The following is a 21,923-nucleotide window of genomic DNA, read 5'->3' as shown; positions in this document are numbered from 1 at the left end:
TTGAGATGAGGTGGGCTTAGAGGGTTGGGGGTTCCCCTGAGACAGGAGAGCCAAAGAGTGGGAGTCTTGTTGGGGCAGAACTCCAGGGTAAGGAGCACGGGGGTCTGGGAGGGACATGGGGGCCTGAGGCAGATGAGCCGCTGGCCAGCAAAGAGCGCTCTAAGCTGGAAGCAAGCTAATTCCTAGGGCAGCCAGCAGGAGGCGCCACACCGGTGCTTAGCAACAATAAGCCAACAGCAAGAAGAAGTGGAGATGTATGGCATCCAGTTTGCTCAGTGTCCCATTAGCCCAATGTCCTAGTCATAGTCACAAAGCCAAGCACAATAGCAAAACTGGCCCCTGTTTCTCTCCGTTAGTGTAGACATCCTGCCAGTATGTTTGGACCCCCTGACATTTGCATGGAGAATGCTGTAAAGCTGGAGCAGCTTGCAAATAGTTTTAACAGTGGAGAATAATTTCCTGACTCTTGCTCTAAAGGTCTGAGGAAATAAACCCTCACTGTACAATGAAACAAGAGTGAGTTTTTATCAGACTTGTGTTTATAGAAAAGACAGAGAAATTTAGGTCACTTTAGAGAAATTTTTCTTGTTGTTTGTGTTTCCCAGTCCTTCTGCATGTCTGAGTCTGTGGCCTCCTTTACTGGCTGAAGTCCTGCATCAGTACGCCACAGAAAGCCTTGCTGAGGCAATCTTTTCACAAGGGGACACATCTGCTCATTTTACTCAAGCAAACACAACCACGGAGTTCAGTGACTGGAGGGCCAAACCCTGACAAACTAAATGGTGGAGCAGGCCTTGTATTCTCTAGTGACAGGGCATAGTCCTCCACTCCTGTCTTCCTGCACAAATGGCTCCGACACCTCCACTTTGTTATGATTGCTGTGTACCTTATTTGTGTTATATCAGCCACCACCCTTTTACAGTCCAATGCAACAAGGCTATTTACAGTGACATATAATTATCATCCCCTTGTACCAGAGGGGAAGAAATCCCTCCATTCAAAGATCTCTCCTAGCTAACTATTCGCTCCCTACTCTCCTGTGTTCATCCTTCCTGTATTCCTTTTCTACTCATCTAGTTAATGGGCTAATTATCTCCTTATGTCCCCCTAGCTCAGGCTGATCTAGTAATTAGCCACTCCTTCCCTCAGTCAGGCCCTCTTGGGATGCATGGGGGTGGGACTAATTGGATGACCAGAGTGTTGGTTCAGCTGCTGGTTCTCATTATTTTAGCACACAACATCCCTATGCAGTAGGGTGAGTGTCACCCTTGCTCATTTGGGGCAATATTCTGCACCGTTACCTTTATGCAAATTGCACAGCAATCAGGGGCAAGAGAGGTGTAACTGAAGGCAGGAATTTTTGCTTTTGTGAATCAACTGGTTCATGTCATAAATGGTCTTAACCACATGGCTATGATCCAAAGCCTATTGAAATCAGTGGGAGACTTTCCATTGACTGCAGTGGCTTTTGGATCAGACCCTGTGTTTGCTTAATTTCTTCACATTTTTAGCTGCCGTAGCACTTTCCAGATCTGGAGAAGTGTTCGAAATCTTTTTTTTTTTTTTTGCATGCACAATAGTCTATACTATAGCCTCTTTTATCATTTATAGGTAGTGAATGTCCCTGCAGTTTAAAAGCCTTTCAGAAAGTCTGCATTGGGAGCAACCAAGGGAAGGGTGATTGCACCAGTCTACTGCCACATCATAACGTTTAAATACTTTATTTTGTACCCCCTGCTAAAGTTTAATCATTCCAAGCAGGGAAAGTCAAAGGGGTTCAATGCCAAATTTTCAAACAGGCTTATTTTTTAAAAATTCTTCATGAAATTGCTGCCCAACTTTCAGTATGAATATAGTTTGCCAAAACCTTCATTTCATTGCATAACCCTCAAGATGGAGATACATTATTGTATTGCAAGTGGATTATTGGCGAGAGTACGGTAATTTATCATCTGAAATGCAGAATGTTGTTTTGTCAGTTACAAGTTTTATAATTATCCATTATCATTATCTTTATAGTTATTTTTTCCAAGGTTATGGATATATCACACCTTTTAAAAAGAAGTTCTGTCAGGTTTTGTTTGTTTGTTTGTTTGTTTCAACATATTGGAACCTGATTCTCCTTTCACATCCATGTATATCAGGAGTATATATACCAGAACCAGTTGAATTCCACAGGAGTAAAACCAGTGTGAGTGTAACCAGAATAAGGCCCCGAAGTTCCTGGTTAAAAAAAATGAAGTAGCCATGCGAGTAAAAAAAACAATTTCTATAAGGAAGTAATAGTAATAATAATAATAATAATAATGTGCATTCTTAGCACCTTTTAAACCCATCACAAAGATTAAGTAGTTAAGCCTCACAACACTGGGATAAAGATTTTTAAAGCAGGATACTGGCACTTGTGAATTCTCGGTTGTATTCTTGGCTCTTCCACTGACCATCTGCCACTTAGCCTCTGTCTCGCTGCAGTTCACCCATGTGTAAAATTCACTTAAAATAAAGTCCATGCTCTGAAAATGACTTTAAAACCACAAGTTAGAAATTTTGGTTTGTAGCATGGACAAGAAATGGTTCTGTGGCTGCTGGCTCATAGAAATTCCCTGGCTACCCTGTTGAGAACTCTAAATATGACTGATGAGGCACCACCCAGTATTTCAGAATCTGAAATGCAGAGGCTGCAGAATCATACAATTGTAGGACTGGAAGAGACCTCAAGAGGTCATCTAGTGCAGTCCCCTGCATTCATGGCAGGACTAAGTATTACCACTTTAGGCACTCAGGTTGCCAGCCCACTTACAGTATGTGGCGATTGTTGACTGCCCAATTTACTTACGATGCACAGTAAGAACATAGTCCAAAACTCACTGGAATAAGTGGTAAGGGACCTAATGACTCAATGAACTTTGAATCAGATTTCATGTGGGGGCAAGATCTGGCTAAAGGAAATTCCAGGAGTTTTCCCTAGAGTTCTCTAATGTTCTGCTGAAGGGAAGGGCTTTGCACAACTGACTAACAAATCACTTCTGCGTAATGAGCCTACAAGAGCCATGTACACAGTAAATATGTCTCTGCCAGTACAGTAACTCTACTCACTGGTTCTGATTATCATTGTTACAAATACAGTATTATACTCATTGTCTTCACATGTGGCATTACACAAGGCTTTGTAGAGAAAGTCAATGACAAGCCAAACAGAAAAGTTTTTAAGGTGGGAGAGATGACTTGATGGCTCAGAGGGAGGGAGAATATTCTGAGTACCTAGGACTGTATGAGTAAAAGACTAAATTGTTGTAGCAAAGAGCTTGGGCAGATCTGAGGGTACCCTGACTGACTAAGAAGTGAGTTTCAGAGTAGCAGCCGTGTTAGTCTGTATTCGCAAAAAGAAAAGGAGTACTAGTGGCACCTTAGAGACTAACCAATTTATTTGGGTGTGGCAGGTGGGTCAAAGTCAGAGAGCAGGTTGGAGCTGAGTGGAGTGATCAGTGTACACTGTATTTGTATGCTGCCTTGCACAATGGGGTCCTGCTCCACTTAGCGGGGGCTCCAAGATGTATAAGAACATAAGAATGGACATACTGGGTCAGACCAATCTAGCCCAATATCCTGTCTTCTGACAGTGGCCAATGCCATGTGCCCCAGAGGGAATGAACAGAGCAGATAATCATCAAGTGATCCATCCTCTGTTGCCCATTCCCAGCTTCTGGCAGACAGAGACTAGGGACAACAAAATTACCCATAGAATCTTCCCCTTGCTAAAGAATTGTCTTCAGAATCTCAGCTTTCATTACAAATATAAATTTCTACTAGTGGTTGTGCAGACAACCTCAAAGAGGTGATCCAGATGTGAATCAATGCAGAGATGGTCTGCATGAATGCAGAAAGCCTGAAAAAATAGCTCTGAGAGGTGTGAACTGCTCCATTAATCCCAATCAGGTGTTAACTGAAACCTGAAGATGACACTACATTGAAAACTCAGCGTGTACAGATAGCATAAAATAGTCAATGTATTATCAAAATAAGTAACATAGGTAACTGCATACATTGTGTTATTCATGTCCATATTTAATTAAATAAACATTTCTATTATTAAAATATATCTTAATCCACTACAGAATTTTGAAGAATTTTCACCAGAGCACTACAGAGTCTGAGGACCTTGCTGCAGAACGTTCATCCAGTTTGCAGCAAACTACAAGGGGCTTTAGATATAGATGTCTTAGTTTGTCCCATTGGCCCAGATCCTCAGAGGTATGTAGGCTCCTAACTTCCATTGACTCCATAGGCCTGGATCATTGTATCTAGAAGAGGCCCTAAAAGGTCTTTGTGGTGAGGCTGTGCAGGTAGCTGGTGTTTTGTATTCCTTGCTCAAAACAAGGATTTATTACACTCTTTAGAATTGAACAATGTCAGTGTCTATTCTTTTATACTTTTGATATAACAATCTATGTGGGCTGTTAAGACTGCAAAGACTGGTTCTCTGGCTGCTTGTTCATGTGTATTGAAGAAAGCTGACACCTGATTAGGTGCGTATTGGTTTCACCATATAGTAGGTTTCAGAGTAGCAGCCGTGTTAGTCTGTATTCGCAAAAAGAAAAGGAGGACTTGTGGCACCTTAGAGACTAACTAATTTATTTGAGCATAAGCTTTCGTGAGCTACAGCTCCCCCCGCTCTCCTGCTGGTAATAGCTCACCTTAAGTGATCACTCTCCTTACAGTGTGGATGGTAACACCCATTGTTTCATGTTCTCTATGTATATAAATCTCCCCACTGTATTTTCCACTGAATGCATCCGATGAAGTGAGCTGTAGCTCACGAAAGCTCATGCTCAAATAAATTTGTTAGTCTCTAAGGTGCCACAAGTACTCCTTTTCTTTTTGCGAATACAGACTAACACGGCTGCTACTCTGAAATCTGTACATAAAGTATCTTTCTGGGGTGAAATTTCAGGGTATAATTGTCCTGACCTCTCTTGTAAGTGAGCTGGGACAGAGGGGAGGTTACTTGTCCCTGAGCCATTAATATCTGGTCTGTGGTACCAGAAGCCTCTGCTTTTATTGTTGATGTGTTCAGCTGTAGGAAGGTTCTACTAATCTAATGATGCAGATAGTGGAATGATGAGGAAAGGGTGGGATGCTTTTAAAGGTGAAGTAAGTCTCAGGCGAATTTAAGATTGATTCTTATCACCTTCTCCTGGACCCTGCCCCATGCACTCTTAAACCCAGAAATGTGTAAAAACTAGCCAGTATTTTCCACAGAGCACAGACTAAGTGGGCATAGACTCTTCAAGGAGCAGGGCAGTATATAGAGAACTATATATAGCTCTAGACTTGACTTTACAACTGATGAGCCCCAAACTTCTCTGAAGGGGCCTGGTAACAGGACAGGGGCTCTCACTGCATCAGCTAGGCCACTGATACTCAGACTTTGAGGTACCTGAGCTGCAAGTAGCTCTTTAAGGCAGTGATTCTCAAACTTTTGTACTGGTGACCCCTTTCATATAGCAAGCCTCTGAGTGTGACCCCTCCTTATAAATTAAAAACACTTTTTTATATATTTAACACCATTATAAATGCTGGAGGCAAAACAGGGTTAGGGATGGAGGCTGACCGCTTGTGACCCACCCCCCCATAATAACCTCATGACCCCCTAGTTTGAGAACTTTGGCTTTATGGTCTCCTGTTCTTTGCAAAATATGATATTTAAACACCCTGACTTAATTATTAGCACTCAGGATGTTTTATTGTGTTACTAACCAATTGTAGTTGATACAGTTGACTGGCCAAGTATTATTGTAAGTGTAATATACATGGATATAAAAACTAAATAGTTCCCCTGTCATGGTGTTTAAATCTGAGTCTATAGTACTAGTGTTTCATTTAGTATGAATTCACAGGACTGTGGCTCTTCTGGGTACTGTTGATCCTTAAGTTGCTTCTCTGAGCCCCTGCGATCTGCGTACCCCTGCGCTAGAAGATGTGTCCTTATGTGGATGGGGGGCCCCAGGCCGTGGGGAGCGGCAGGGGGCACAGCTTGCCCTGGAAGTGGGGGGGGGGAAGGGGCCACTCCTCGCGGGGCGAGGGAAGGTTTGGGGCGCTGCTTCCCTCCTTTGAACCTGGCTCTCGCCCCGTGCGGCGGGGAGGGGAGCCGAGGGCAGCCCTCCAGCGCCAGCCGGCGGGCCCCGCGTGAGCTCTGGTCTGGCTCCCCTCAAGGAGGCCGCCCCCCCCTCCAGCCAGGCAAGATGGCGGCGGCAGGAGGCGGTGCTGAGGGGAAGGGGGATCCCGCCTGAGACACCCACGCGCGCGGGCGGGCGGGCGAGACGGCGGCTCGGGCTCCCGTTAGGATGAGCTAAGGGCGCCGGGACTGGCTCGCGACGCGCTCGCTCTCTCCGTCGCGCAGGGCGGGGGGAGGAGGAGGGAGCGCAGCGCCGGCCTGAGGTGAGCCGCGCCGGCGGGGGTAACGTGCGGAGCTGTCACCGTCGGGGGCGGGGGGGTCGTCTCCGCCACCGTGGGGCGCTATCCCAGGGCCGGGGCAGCGGGGGCCGTGTCGGTGGGGCGGGCAGCAACCCCCGAGGGAGCCGGCGTGGCGACGGGGAGGGGGCCACCCTGGGCGGCATGACTGGGCTGCAGCCCTAGGGCAGGCGGCGATACGCGAGTATGTCCGGCCCCCTCCCTGGCGTTAGGGCTATCGATGGGGGTGGGGGGATGCCCTAGATCCCGCCGCCCCTGCGGTCCGGGGGGTTCCCAGGCGTGAACGGGGGGGACGGTGGCTTGGAGGCGTCTGTGTGTATCCCGCGCCCGACTGAAGGGAAGTGGTGCCGCTCCGTTAGCTGCGGCCGATTTGGTGCACCCAGCAAGGCGTTCCTTCGGTATTCCTGGTCTCCGGGCCATTCCCGGCCAGATGGTGCAAACGTGGGGTGGGCGGCTCGGGCTGCTGCGCCCCGGGGGGCTGGGGGGTGAGGGGGTGTCGGGCTGCGCGGCCGCAGCGCTGTCTGATGGGGACCGGCGTGTGACTTCCCTAACGGGCGTTAAAATGGCCCTGGTGTAACGCAGCTGTGTAGACGCAGGGGCCGTGATCCCCTGCTGCTGGAGGTCGCGTGTGCAGGTTGAGTCTGAGCTTCTGCTGACCTGCCATGTTACAAACGCAGGGCAGGACCAGCAGACCTGGCGTTGGGCAGCTGCAGAGGAAGAAATGGGTTGAGATTTTTGTTCACTGCATCTGTAAATTCCCATTCACTTTAGTAGATAGCTAATGGGGATTGCAAACATAGATATATAATATTCTCCCCCCCCCCCATGATTCCCCCTTGGTTACATAGCAGTTTTGCTGGATTAGTGCAACACATCCAATGTCATAGTAAAAAAAAGTCTCTAGAGCCCTGAGATTTTTTGTACTGTGGTAAGTCAGAATTTACTATAGACTCAGTGGGCCACATGCTAAAAATGTTTAATGGATTGTTAGTTATTTTGATGGCTTTGAGCCACGGCTAATCTCAAATTCTGTTTAAAGTATGCACTGGGTCTCAGCACCCCAATATGTGTCTGTTTACAATGGAAATTAGGAGATGTAGACTTGGCAGTTAGTTCTGACGTTTAATGTTTGCATTAAACTGACTAGAAGAGTAATGTTTTGGACAGCTTTTTACTTCATTTTACAATTTCTTCTTGAACTGTTGCTCAGCCAGAGTTTTCTGTCAAAAAATAAAATGTACAATCTTTCACTTTTTGAACTATTAAATATTTCTGTGTTTAATCATTGCTATTAGGTACTCTGGTTTAGGGAAACTATTTGAATCAGTCTAGCCAAGAAAGGGGTTGGGAAGTACATGAGTGAACTTTGGTTTGTGTATTGGATGTGCAGTACAGCCTTGCAACAATCTTTTAACCTATATATGTTCAGAGTCATGCAGCTGAAAATCAGTCAACTAGTAGGGAGTAAAAAGAAAAGGAGTACTTGTGGCACCTTAGAGACTAACAAATTTATTTGAGCATAAGCTTTTGTGAGCTACAGCTCACTTCATCGGATGCATTCAGTATAGTCTTATTGTAAAATAAATGTGAAAACTGAACTGTTTCCTTGACAGCTTAGTCCCTCTAAACACATTCAGGTTTCATTGGGCTGTTCATGATTCCTGGCATTGACTTCCTATTTATTTATAGGAAACAGAGCCTTAAAGCTTTTGTGTCCAGTTCATGCAAAGAATCACATAGTCTGCAAAGAGATACGAAGGGCAAAATAGGATAATCCAACCTACAGCCTTTGCATGAAGAAAAGGAGTACTTGTGGCACCTTAGAGACTAACCAATTTATTTGAGCATGAGCCTTTGCATGGTTTCCGATTATTAGAGTTTTTACTATGCACATCTTTTAATCATTAATTTAATAGTGTAGTGTGAAATTTAAGAGCCCACTGATGTGAGGAGTCTTCTGCAAAGGTGCTGAGGAGCTTCCACTCCCTTTGGAGCAAATTTTATCTAAAAGAGTCTAATCAGGTTACGACAGTATCCACTTACTGGAAACTAGTGTGGACAAGGTTTTCTGGCTTACTATAGGACCAGAACAATTTGTGGTTTTCTTGTTCAGTATTAATTCAAAAGTAACAATTATCTGTTGGTAAATACTTCTATATTAAGAAGATTCATATGCTGGAGTTCTTGGGTTACTTTTGTAGTATCAACCACACTTCAACATTCTTGCAGGCTACTTGCTCTTCAATTTGTGATTATATAAACATCTCTGGGGCAATTTCTGTCTGTGTGAAGGTAATAGATATAAATTCTATATCTGAGTAGACTTAGCTTTTGACACTTTTATTCTTGTCACAATTGACAGAGCCTTGTCTACACTAGGGCTCCCACTGGTGTAGCTGACCTAGTGATAGCATTGGGCACTGGGGGACAATTTTTCTGTTCTAAAATAATTACTAGGCAGCAAACACACACGTCTCGCCTACCATTTTTTCTTTTTCTGGAGAGGATAGGGGCCCCAGTTCGTTCTTGTTGTTACTGTGGTGAATATATTAAAGGTACACCAGGGAAAGTTCTAAATGCTACCGTCCCACATCACTTTTCCACTGCAAACTGTGGCCACCACCATTTTGACATGAGCTACCACAATTAAATACATTAAACAATTTCTTTACCATAGCATGCATTTGTGCTGCAGGGTGAGATAGTTTATCTGACTGATTCATCTATATGCACATTTTCTAGTCTGAATGCTATGTGGTTAATTTGAATAATTGTAATTGGATTAATAGGTTTCTAAAATTGAAATCTGACGTTATAACAAATATTATACTAAAAATGTAGAAAATCTCTCCTCTTCCATTCCCTTTACATATATTTGTTGAGAATTGGAACTTCTTTTGCAAGTCAGAACAAGTTGTAATACTTCATAAAACAGTAGCTACAGAAGCCAATGTAATCCATGGAGGAAGTTACATTGGTATGTTTCACAAAGTAGAAAGATTCTGAAAGGACTTCTGCTAACTAGTGAAACTAATACGTACAGAAAATCTTCTGTTTTGTTAGATGCCCACTTATTCACTCTGCTGTGAACATATTTATAAGCACAGTGGCAGCATGCTTTTGAAAAGTTGGAGGTTAAAACAGATTGCACAACTTAAGTCAGGTCTAATAAAAAAGAAAAATATGATGTAATATGTGTTCGGATACAATGGATTAGCTCCCAATAGCAAAATAGTAGTTTCCTAATATCTTCCTGTTTGACATAGGAGGGCATTTAAGTAGAATAACTTCTACTGCCCTGTGAACATGGATTTTTAGATATCTGTTCTGATGTATTTTGGGAGGGTAGGAAAATTGATAAATTTCTTCAAGAAAGGAAAATTTCAGAAGAATTGTCCAGATACCCTATTTTTGCAAATTATTTCAGTCTTTAAAAGTTGCATGACTTGTTATGATCCACTTGGTTTTTCTAAGAAACCAGGATTTTGAGTGGTGATGCTCAAATAAAATACTTTCTATTCCTTAAAATAATTAGGATTGCCAGTTTTAAAAATAACTGATTATGATGAGAAGACTTGGTATCTTAACATGGAAAATGTCACAATTTCTGTCAAAAAGTCTACTAAAACCACAGTCTGTTTACCTCAATGCTGATTTATAAGCCAATAGGGAGAGGTAACATTTCTGAAGAAAGATTAGGTTATGCTGGCATAGAAAAGGATGATGCTTTGGTATAAAGCAAAGGACTAAGCCATAGGTATTATTTTCCCCCCTTCCCTCCCAACTCTGCCATAGTCTTTCTGGGTGGCTTTAGACAACAGCACTTCAGCTCCTTTCATTTTTTCCCTATATGTAATATTGGGGATAATATCTGCTTTACAGGGGTGTTGTGAAGTTTTATTAATGTTTGAAAAATGCGTTGAGATTTCTTAATAGAACACAATATTTTCATATGCTTTACTTCTCTCAGCACTTTTCAAAGTGTGCACTTAAGGCATTGATTGTAATTTATCACAGTATTGGAGTCTACAGTTTTAGTTATCCATAGAGCAGCTGCAGCACCAGCAGTGCAAACTTCTCTGTGCCACCCTGTCAAAGATCTCCAGAGTCTAAAGCCTTGTCTGCGCTATCTTAAGGACACACCTTTCAGGGAACCTGATTGCAACTTGCTTGCTCCTTAATTCATTTACAAACAAAATCCTAAATTATATTCTCTCTCAAAAACAGCTGGTTCATTTAGATAATTAAATGTGAGCTGAACATTCCTGAAAATCTGGGCCCAGGTGTCTAGTAAATGTGTCAAATACCTCTGAATTTCGGCCTGGTCTGCACTACAGAGTTAGGTCAACATTAGGCAGATTATGTCAACCTAAGTCTCTAAGCGTCTACAGTAAAATGTAGTTCCAACCAACGTAACTTCCCACTACACCGGCTTAATAACACCACTGCTGCGAGAGATGTAATGCTTAGGTCAGTGTAATTAGGTCGACACAGTGTGAGTGTAGACACTGTGTTGCTTACATCAAGTGTTTGCTGCCTTTCAGAAGCCATTCCACAATGAACCATACTGACAGTTAAATCTGTTCAGGTGCTCCTGGTGAGGGTGCGCACTGCCAACACCAGAAGCAAAGTTGGACATGCAAAAGCGATTTAATTACTGTGGTGGCTGTACGTTGGTGTAACTTAAGTCGACTTAATTTTGCAGTGTAGGCTTGCCCTTAAATTCAAATATATCCCACCTGTCCTTTTTCAGGAGTGCTGTTAGGGCTTGCCTTTAAAAAACAACTTTCACTTTATTAATGATAGCTGCCTTTTGCCATAAGTGTGGTTGCTGTTGACCCTGATGTGATCTTTAGGATTCCTCATCCATTCATTATGGAAAGAGTTTTTTTGGTTTCTGCAACTCCAGCTCATTTCCCTATTGGGTGGATGTAAATGCTCCACAGCCTTTCAACAGGAGGGATTAGCATGAGTGCTCCTTTTGACATTCGGTTGAAGTAGGTGCTTCTCTTTAAGTAAATGGGCATTGCCTTTCTCTGATCTTTTTCTCTTGTTACATACCCCTCAAATTGAGCCCAAAATATATTGCTGCACTGGAGATTGCCCAGCTTTGTGGATGCGAGAGGTGCCTAAGTGAAGCTATAATACTTTCAGTAGTTTCATGTCAGGATGGAATAAACTCTGAGTTTCTAACAGTACATAGCTTTTCCTAGGATTTCTATAACAAGTTTTAACAAACTTTTGGAATGACAATGTGTAGTTGTTTACTGATGCATGTTTTTAGTAAAACAATATTAAGGAAATGTAACAACTAATTTTGTAAAAAGAATTCTTAAATAGTGTGGTCAGACAAATCCTGTTAACTTAAATGCGTGTACCCTACAAGTGCCCACCCTTAAAATTAACACCACACCTATAAAGATGACAATACAGGATAGTGGATTGAAATGAGTTTCTTTTCTCTGTCCTATGGTGCCACTTACTATTAGCAATAGTGATATTAATGCACAGTTTTCTGCCTGATGGAAGAAGTAGATTTTAAGAGGGATTTGAGTAAGATATATGTGACAGGTTGGACCCCTTGGGAAGCCACCTGATGTGCTGAGATACCACTGAGTCTACCTGTTCTGCCAGCATGGGCCCCCTTTAACCTGTCTTGCTGAGCCAGGCTCTTAAAACCTCCTCTAATACACGCAGGCAGGGCCACACCCAGCTGCGATCAGCTTTGGGAAGACTCAGCTTAAGAGACTTCCTCCACCTCCCTTGGAGTTCAGACCCAAAGATATATTCTGAAATTCACCCCCTCCCTCAATGTGGAGAGAGCTATGCACACTTCTTGTCTCCCCCCCCCCCACCCGCCCCGTTAGAAATTACAGAAACTGGGTTTAATAATAAACAAAACAAATTTTATTAGCTATAAAAGGCAGATTTTAAGTGGTAAAAGGGGTAATAAATAGAACAAAGCAGATTACTAATACAATCGGGGGGAGCATTTCTGGTTGGTCCTGAGGCACTATTGTAATAAACATGATTGATAATAATTCATGTGACAAAAGCAAAAGGTTGGGTATAGGGTGGAGTGAGGCCTAATGGTAATCTTTAAAAGAAACCCACCCTCATCTACATATCAAGGTACTTGCCCTAACTAATATGATTTCAAATGTGATGTTTTACACCTTACTTCCCAAAACTGATTCTGCCCTCTTTAATAGATCATTTTCTACCCCAACCCAAGATGAACTTGCAATAAATAATACCAGTCACTGTCCCATTATTTAGTAGGTGATTTACCTTTCCAGACTCCTTGTAACTATTATTTGTTTTTCTGACTCTTGGTGAAAACATTTTTCTATCTGGGTCCAGAATTTGCTCTCTTCCTGGAGGTGAAGAATGGCCCTAATATTTTAAACACATTTTACCACAAATTGTTACATAGAGAATACATTTGCCTCTCTACTCTTTTTGGGGAGAGAAGGTGTTTTTTGGTTCAATATTTCCCATACCAGCCCACCACAAGCTATATTTTATGGAAGTGATAAGTGTCTCATAATACAATGTCCGGGGCCTGCATACACGTTGCTCAGACATAAGTAATACTCTACATAATTCATATACAATGGGGTGCAGAAATGGTTAGGAGGATGGAGCTCAATGGCAGGGTTCAGAAAAGGGATTCTTTTTCAGATGAAAGGAAGGCTGCTTTTTAAAAGAAGGGAGGTGTCCTTTCCAGCATGGGGTTGAGAGTTAAGGGAGGAGCTAAAGAGCATGAAGCCAAGGGTAGGCGAAGGAGAGGGGGAAAGGGAGTTAGTACTAATGAGGTGAGAATGGAGTGTGCGAGGAAAATGAACAGGATACAGCTGTAACAATGGGCAAGTTTATGTCTATCCTTATCCAACTTTTCCTCCAAGTTTTCTGTTCTGATTCTTTGCTGTTGTAAAAAGAAAAGGAGTACTTGTGGCACCTTAGAGACTAACAAATTTATTTGAGCATAAGCTTTCGTGAGCTACAGCTCACTTCATCGGATGCATTCAGTGGATGGGTGGGGTTTTTTTTGTTGCCAGGGAGCGCTCTCCCCTGGTGATAAAGCATGTCTACGCTGCCCATGTCACAGCGCTGCTAGAAATAGCCCAGCAATAAGTGTAAGGTATGAAATTAGATTAATTTGTATGTAAATAAAAAAAAAAGTCAGAGGGAAACCCCCTTTTGCTGAAACAAACTTATACAAATAAGCAGAAGATGACTGTTGGGTCAGATTCTGATCTTGGTTATGCTTCTGTAAGTTCAGAATGAGCTCATTACTTCCAATGGAATTATTCTGAAATCACAGTTGTGTGACTGGGTCAGATTCTGAGCTGTGTCAGTTTACATAAGTAGGCAGCTTTTACTGTATAATTGTATAAACTTAGGGCTGGGGGGGAACAACAACCTCTTTTCAAATACTGCAAGTGCAAAAGTAATTAGATCCCTACTACAGTCATGCTAACCAAACCTATATGTAGAAACAAAGTGTTCTGCTAAATTAGTGTGCAATCCTGTAGTCAGACTGCATGCTGAGCTCTTACTCAGGCCAGGGAAGGAAGCCCCTACAGAAGGACTGTTTCCTTTTGATTTTTCACCAATTTCCTACCGTTGGATCACTTTTAAAGAACACACTCAGAAGATCACTATTCTTGGCCAAAGATGGAGAATGATGAAGGGGTACTTAGTTAAATTTTAGGAAGTGTGTTCACATTCATTAAGTGTTTGGAGGGTGCGTTTTCCACTACAGCTTTGACCCTGGACATTGCGTATATTTTCCTTGTTGTATATGTTTACTTCTGCTTCTGGCTCGAAGGTGTCGGGTGAATTTAGGTTCCGGGCAGTGTGCATTGAAAAATACAGAAGATAAAAAACACATGCAAATTTTTGCCCGTAACCGAGCTGCTAAACTGAAAATAAGAGATTGGACAAAACAGACTTTGTATTTCAACCCTCACATGCACCTCCCGATAGAGCTGAGTGGAAAATGGCAGACATTTTCAGTCTTTTTGCACCCCCTCCCCCGTGAAATCTGTTTTACAGGATTAGAACATTGAAAAAAATTGAGTTCTTAGTTTTGAAAACTTGGGGTATGGGGTTCCCCCCTCTTCCTTACACTTTCCTTTTCTCTTTTGTCCATTTTGCCCCTGAAAAGGGGACTAAAAGGAAAACCAAAAAGTACAGTGCTTTTCTTCCCTTCTTTAAATTTTTTTAACAAAGTTTCATTTGAAAAATGTTAACCAGCTTTACCTCTGAACTTTGGTTTGGATTAAGTCGAGGTTGGATCTGAACTCATTTTATGTGACATTCAAGCATGCAGGCCACCTTTCACACATTCCCACAGCCTGGACTGTTATGTACTCTGCTGGGGTGCAGAAATGTCCTACAGAGCTGCACACAACTTGACACGCAGGCTTGTCAGTGTACTCACTGGCTCTTTGTATACTAACGTATTTCTTAAAATTTCCCACAGCTCCACCTCCAGTTCAGCATTAGGGAGGAGGGAGCTTAGTGTAGGCTGGACACCTGCTCAGAGGAGACCTATACTGTATAGTGGTTTAAAAACAAACAGTGGCCATCTGAGCTCTGTCTGTGTTGGTACTTCTCCCTATTGCTACCACTTGTGGAGCTGCAGCAATGTAGTCCAACTGTAGGAAATTTTAAGAAAAAAGCAGATGTAGACCGTGCATAGTGAAAGGGTGTTAGGTACATAAGGAATTCAGGGACAAGCCATCTGGTGCATAGGGGTGAAAATAAGGCATTGGGGTGGTGAAGGATGGCAATGTGAATTCATTGTTAGCCTACCTGATAGGTAAAAGCCACCTACTCAAGATAGTTAAGTTCAAAGCAGACTGCGAAGAGTTGTATGTATAACTTCCTCAGAGCTGGGCTTCAGCAGACATATTTTGCTATTTGCAACTAGCTGTCATGGAAAAAGAGGGAAGGTCCTCTCATGGATCAGTAACTGTTAAAAAATAGGAAACAAAGGGTAGGAGTAAATGATCTGTTCTCAGAATGGAGAAGGGTAAATAGTGGTGTCCCCCAAGGGTCTGTACTGGGACCAGTACTATTCAACATATTTATAAATGATATGGAAAAAGGGGTGAACAGTGAGGTGGCAAAATTTGCAGGTGATACCAAACTACTCAAGATAGTTAAGTCCAAAGCAGACTGCAAAGAATTATAAAGGGATCTTGCAAAACTGGGTGACTGGGCAACAAAATGGCAGATGAAATGCAGTGTCGTTAAATGCAAAGTAATGCACATTGGAAAACATAATTCCAACTGTACATATAAAATGATGGGGTCTAAATTAGTGGTTACTACTAAAGAGAGAGATCGTGGAGTCATTGTGGATAGTTCTCTGAAAACATCCACTCAGTGTGCCGCAGCTGTCAAAAAAGCGAACAGAATGTTGGGCATCCTTAAGAAAGGGATAGATAATAAGAGAAAATATCATATTGCCTCTATATAAATCCATGATATGCCCACATCTTGAATACTGCATGCAGGTGTGGTCGCCCCATCTCAAAAAAGATATATAGGAGTTGGAAAAGGTTAAGTAAAGGGCCACAAAAATGATTAGGAGTATGGAACAGCTTTTATATGAGGAGAGATTAATAAGACTGGAACTTTTCAGCTTGGAAAAGAGATGACTAAGGCGGGGAATATGATAGGTGTATAAAATCATGACAGATGTGGAGAAAGTAAATAAGGAAGTGTTATTTACTCCTTCTTTTAACCCAAGAATTAGGAGTCACCAAATGAAATTAATAGGTAGCAGGTTTAAAACAAACAAAAGCAAGTATTTCTTCACACAGTGCACAGTCGACCTGTGGAACTCCTTGCCAGAGGGTGTTGTGAAGGCCAAGACTTTAACAGGGTTCAAAAAAGAACTAGGTAAATTCATGGAGGATAGGTCCATCAGTGGCTGTTAGCTAGGATGGGAAGGGATGGTGTCCTAGCCGCTGTTTTGACAGAAACTGGGATGATTGATGATTAACTGTTCTGTTCTTTCCCCCTGAAGTACCTGGCATTGGCCACTGTCTGAAGACCGAATACTGGGCTAGTTGGACCTTTAGTCTGACCCGGTATGGCTGTTCTTATGTTATGTATAGGACACAGCAGCACATCTCTCTGGTTTCATTTGTAGTGATCATATTACCCTGGCTTCTGTACACTGCGGGCTGCTTAAAGTTTTTAATTTTAAGCTGTCCCTGCTGATTTTCAGAGCCTTCAATGGGAAAGGTAGGGGTTTGACCCATCCAACATATCAAAGCTCCAGGAGGCTGTTTGCACTCTGACACCCCCCATTTCTTAAGGCTGCTGCCATTGCACCTAAGGTCTGCAGATGATAAAGCTTTTACTTAATTATTCCCTAAAGTATGGTTTCTCTCATCTTATTGGACACTTACATCACCTCCCTTCCCATTTTTAATTGACGTGGGGCATAATGAGATCTGAGAATCTGGCTGTAACCTGCATGTTTATTGTGATTGCTCATGCAGTTGCAGAAACAGCACAAATGAGCAGTTACGCATATAGTTGGTCATTTGCAGTTACCAAAACTGCCTGTAGTTACATTTAGTGTGCGTACATTCATTCTGAAAAATAGGGCCTGTCACTTAAAATGCATCTTGATTACCATTGGCCCCATGTGGTACTCCATGCTCTGTTTTATAATTAAGCCACATTTGTTTATCTTTTAAATATCCATCTGTTTAAATTGCATTTTAACTGTTCAGTACCCCACATGCCTCAGAGTGGGTGACTTGATGCACATAATTGAGCTCTTATTGGCCCTCTGCTACTGGATGCAGAGGTGACCTGGATCAAGTGCATCTCCGTGCAGAATATTATAGCGGCTGCTTTGCATGCTTGTCCTTCCCTCAGTCCTGCGAAGGAGGCTTTTGTAGATATACCCTGGGGTCAGTGCCCTGCCAGGCAAGGTGGAGTGAAATGAAGTAAAAGATAATGCTAACTACGTGGGCATTAGCTTACGCTAGCTGCGTGTTAGTGTTACTTATGAAAATTCCTTTGGGGATGTTGGGGGCAGTGCGCTGAGCCTTGTTTCCCACAGGTGAAGTAGTGGTCTGGAAGCTTTGTGTAGTCGCTGTTCTTTGCAAGTGTCCTGAAAACTTCATGTCTGGAGGCAGAATTCTTTACTCATTCCTTAGGCAGGGCAAACCTTACTCCTTAATGGAAAGATTGAGTTGAAACATACACAAGTTTCTTCCTACAGTTTTCTGCTCTCACTCGAAAGAATATTAACTGAAGCCCAAAACAAACACTTTCATTTTAAAATAAGTGCAAAGAAACACTTTACAGAGGAAGGTAGAAAATCACCGAATAGAATGAAAGAGCATTTGGGATATCAGAAGACGGTGAAAGAAGTGAAATCAAATTATGGGTATGTCTACACAGCAGAAATTGTGCATGGGCTAGCCTACTCAAGCGAGCTTGAATACACCAGGCATGGATAACAATAGCAGTGAAAAGCAAAGGAGGACTTGTGGCACCTTAGAGACTAACCAATTTATTTGAGCATAAGCTTTCGTGAGCTACAGCTCACTTCATCGGATGCATGCAGTTTTCCATGCTGTAGCTCACGAAAGCTTACTCTCAAATAAATTTGTTAGTCTCTAAGGTGCCACAAGTACTCCTTTTTTCTTTTTTTTTTTTTTGCGGATACAGACTAACACGTCTGCTACTCTGAAAATAGCAGTGAAGACAGCACAGTGTGGCCTTGAGAGCACTGGTAGGAAACCGAATAGGTAGCCGGACGGGAGAGGTTGATGGTATTTCTATCACATTGCTGTTCTGGTCCCTGGATAACACTGGCTAATAAGTTTGAAGCTTCACTTCTGTAACCTTTTTGGGGGGAGGGGTGGGAGACAAGTTAGGAGCGGCTCTGATACTCTTTCTTTCCAGAATCTTGTGGGTGCTGATAAGGGATTACCGGGATGGGGCCTCTAGTACTCTTACCTCTCACTCAGTGTCTCTCTCTTTTTTTTTTTTTTTTTTTTGCTGCAGGAGAAATGGGGTCCTTTGCTTTGAATAATTGCAGTTCCTCATAGCTTCACCAAGCTGCAGTGCTTAGTGACATGATTCATGACAATGTTACTGCCCACAAATAGTTCTGAATGGCCACCGTGAAACTGACGAGTTCTTGTTAATTTCACTTTCCTGGTGCCTGGCAAAGCTATGAGCAGCAGTAAAGGCACTGAAGTATTCTGTTTAAGTGCTCAGGAAGAAAATATTGCATTTGGTTCCTGTTTGGAGGGCTCTAGAGCTACTAGAAGCTTGCAGACAAATTTCCAAAAGCAGCCACTGACTTTTTTGTGTTTTTCTCAATTTTTGGGTATCCGAATTGAAGGGTTTTTTTTCTTTTAAGACCACAGTATTAGTGAATATGCCTGAAAACTTTGGCTTAAAATTGCTTGTGTGGGTTTTTTTTTCCAAAATGAAAGTATAAATTGTGCAGAAACTGAGGTTGTCGTCTTCCAAGCTTTCTAGAGAAAGTTTTCTACTTGCCAATGGAGATTTTTATTCCCTGTTCTTTGGTAGAACATCACTCTACAGCTAGGCAAATAAAGCAAAACCTCTTCTACTTCAGACATATTTAGCAGAGACAAATACCACTTGGACCCTACCAAGGAAAATTAAATTAATAAAAAGCTGTTGAATATTCTCAAAGGAAAATGCAGGCAGGAAGGGGAATCAGGACAGGAAGATTAAATGATGATCTTGCAAGTTCAGTGGAATCATTTCAAGTATTAAATATGTCTGTTACTGAAGATCGATTAATTGGTGAACATTTTTCTTTATATACATTCTCAAGAAAGAAATTAACTGGTTTGAGAGCCAGCATGCTGTGTGGATACCCACTAGTTTTACTGTTTTGTTTATGATTTTTCTTTTCATTTTGTTTGAATGGAAGCTGCAAACAGTTCTAAAAAACAGAAAACCATATCTTGACTTTATTGGAAGTGTAATGGTGAAACTAGTATGTGTGCAGTACATTGTAATCCCAGTGATATTTCACTTGTCTTTAGAGAGTCAGCTTTTTCTGTATGCTGGGTATTGCAGTAGTGTTTTGCCATTTGCCATTCTTTACTGGTAGTTTCTGAAAATACATGATTTTTTAAATTACTTTTTTCAGGTTAGTTAAGTTCCTGGTCATTAAGGCTGAAAAAATATGTCTGTTGTGCTGTCATACTCCTCTAAGCATTATAACCTCAGAACGTTTCACACTGTACATATGGTAGACTGTTTTCAGTATTCAGCACTAAAATAAGATACATAAATTTAATGAGTCTTAAAATGTTTTCATCTTTTCAAGACTCTTCCTTTTGCATAATTGCCAACAGGTCAGTAATAATATTGCTGCTTTCTGTTTGAGAAATAGTGTTTGCTTTTTAACTATAAAATAAAAAAATTAATATGTCTTTATGTGTTAATCCAGAAATAGATTCATTTAAAAAATAAAGCAGGGTATTTAGCACTGGGGAATATCACCTTTTGTTGCTCTCACCTGTTACTGTTAGTTTTTCCTTACCTTAAAAAGTAGCTCTATTGGTATACTCTTAGGTATATGTGTTGAACCTCTGATTGGGCTCTATTCTCACTTTAAAACATTTTTTAAAAGGAAAATATCCCAAATCTTTATAATTAAGGCCTGTTTTCAAGCTGTAGAGTCTGCATGAATGGAGTGGGAATCCATAGTTACCTCCAGAGAGCTCTGTAACAGGTTCCGTTAAGACGCTATGGCTTTCATCATAAGAGCTTTGTCTCAGTGTGCTCATAGCCACAAGTGTTGTGCAGTGAGGTGTGCTGTACCTTGTTTCCTCCCCTCCTTGGGAGCTACTTGCAGAATGATATCGTATGTACATAATTATGAAGCACTTTGGAGTAATTTGGTATGAAATTTGCTATAGAAATGTTCATTACTCTGTTAGCTATGTTGTTACAGTTGTTCAGATTCAGCTGTTTGTGTGTGTACCATGATATTTGCACAGTGACTATTTACTCTACATTAGCTGAGTATTACCCTTTTCTCTCCTCTTTTTGAGGACTGAAGTGTACAATTCATGTAATCTCATCACATCAAAAACTGCATTTGAATCCTTCTCAGCAAATCTACGGAAGTGTAAGAATCTGTTTGAATAATCAACCAGTGAATTAACTTTTGACCTATTGTTTGTTTTATCATATATTTAGTAGCTGCAAGGCTTTGTATGAAGAAAAATTAAGATCTTAAGGGGAGCTGTAACATCACTTAGACTTATTTTTTTAATTTTCCAAAAGTTGCAGTTAAATTACAGAAGTAGCATAAGAATCATCAAGACTTGTGCTGACCTGGGGAAATAAATTCAGGCTATACTAGGCATACAGTATGTGTGGGGGGGAGGGTTAAGAGAAGCCTTGACATGGAAAAGATTTATATAGAAAATGTGTAGTATAAATGGGAAGCTGTTTGCCTCTGCCTTTTTGAATCTGTCTGTAGTTTTAACAATCATAGTAAAAAGAAAAGGAGTACTTGTGGCACCTTAGAGAATAAATTTATTTGAATATTTTGGTTAGTCTCTAAGGTGCCACAAGTACTCCTTTTCTTTTTGCGAATACAGACTAACACGGCTGTTACTCTGAAACAATCATAGTGTGTATGTTGTTTGATATGATAAAGCAACATTTCAATACTTCCACTATAAATGAGCACTACAAATTGCTATTGAAGGTGACACAAGGCCGTAAAATTTGCAGAACTCAGAAATCTAGCTCCTTAGCAAGCATTAAATTTCAGTTCAAATCTAGTTTTGTGCTAATTTTATTCAGTCTCTGGAAGTACATTTTTAGCGTTCCTTTCTGCTCACTCCAAAAATGGTTGTCTGGTGGGGGGTCACTATCCTTCCCAACTTTGTTTAAACAAAATATGAATGAAAAATATCCCTAACCTTTACAAAGATCCACCGTTTTCAATTTGGCCACTGGGTTCAGTGGTAGCAGTCAAGTCTCAAAGATCTCATTTTTGCAGGGGAGGATCCCACCCACTTTAGGGGGCATCCCACAGCCTTATTTTTCCAAAAGTTGCAGATAAATTACAGAAGTCTCAGTGAGTCTTATATGCTACTTGTTCTGAATGGGGGCAATAAATTCACACACTACTTGGTGTATAGTATGTGGCAGGGGGAGATAAGCCTTGACATGGAAACCTGTTGAGAGGAAGCAGCCAGAGACTCCAGCTGACATGGGCAGAAGAAGCCAAAGCAGGTACTGTCGCATTAGGGGCAGAGGGGATAAAATGGAGCTCTGCCAGTACCAGGGACACCCCTCTGGATCCAGAACTTTGCAGCAGACACCTTCCCAGTTTTCAGACACTAGGACCCAGGTGGTGCCCTCCCAAAAATGAGGCCTTGTGGGGGAAAACTGTAGAG

The 21,923-nt window shown here is 41.7% G+C and overlaps 1 protein-coding gene across 3 annotated transcripts in view; it reads left to right on the top strand.

The window, feature by feature from the left end:
- Positions 1-6,257: 6,257 nt before the first annotated feature.
- The window catches only part of DENND4A (DENN domain containing 4A), a 98,811-nt gene continuing 83,145 nt past the window's right edge, over positions 6,258-21,923 (top strand). For all 3 annotated transcript variants that reach the window (XM_048866668.2, XM_048866667.2, XM_048866665.2), the window contains exon 1: positions 6,258-6,438. The gene's annotated coding sequence lies outside the window, so the exon portion shown is untranslated. The remainder of the gene's footprint in view (positions 6,439-21,923) is intronic.

This window comes from Caretta caretta, chromosome 10 (assembly GCF_965140235.1).
Source record: "Caretta caretta isolate rCarCar2 chromosome 10, rCarCar1.hap1, whole genome shotgun sequence".
NCBI classification, from domain to species: domain Eukaryota; kingdom Metazoa; phylum Chordata; order Testudines; family Cheloniidae; genus Caretta; species Caretta caretta.
This window is presented reverse-complemented; position numbering and strand designations above follow the sequence as displayed.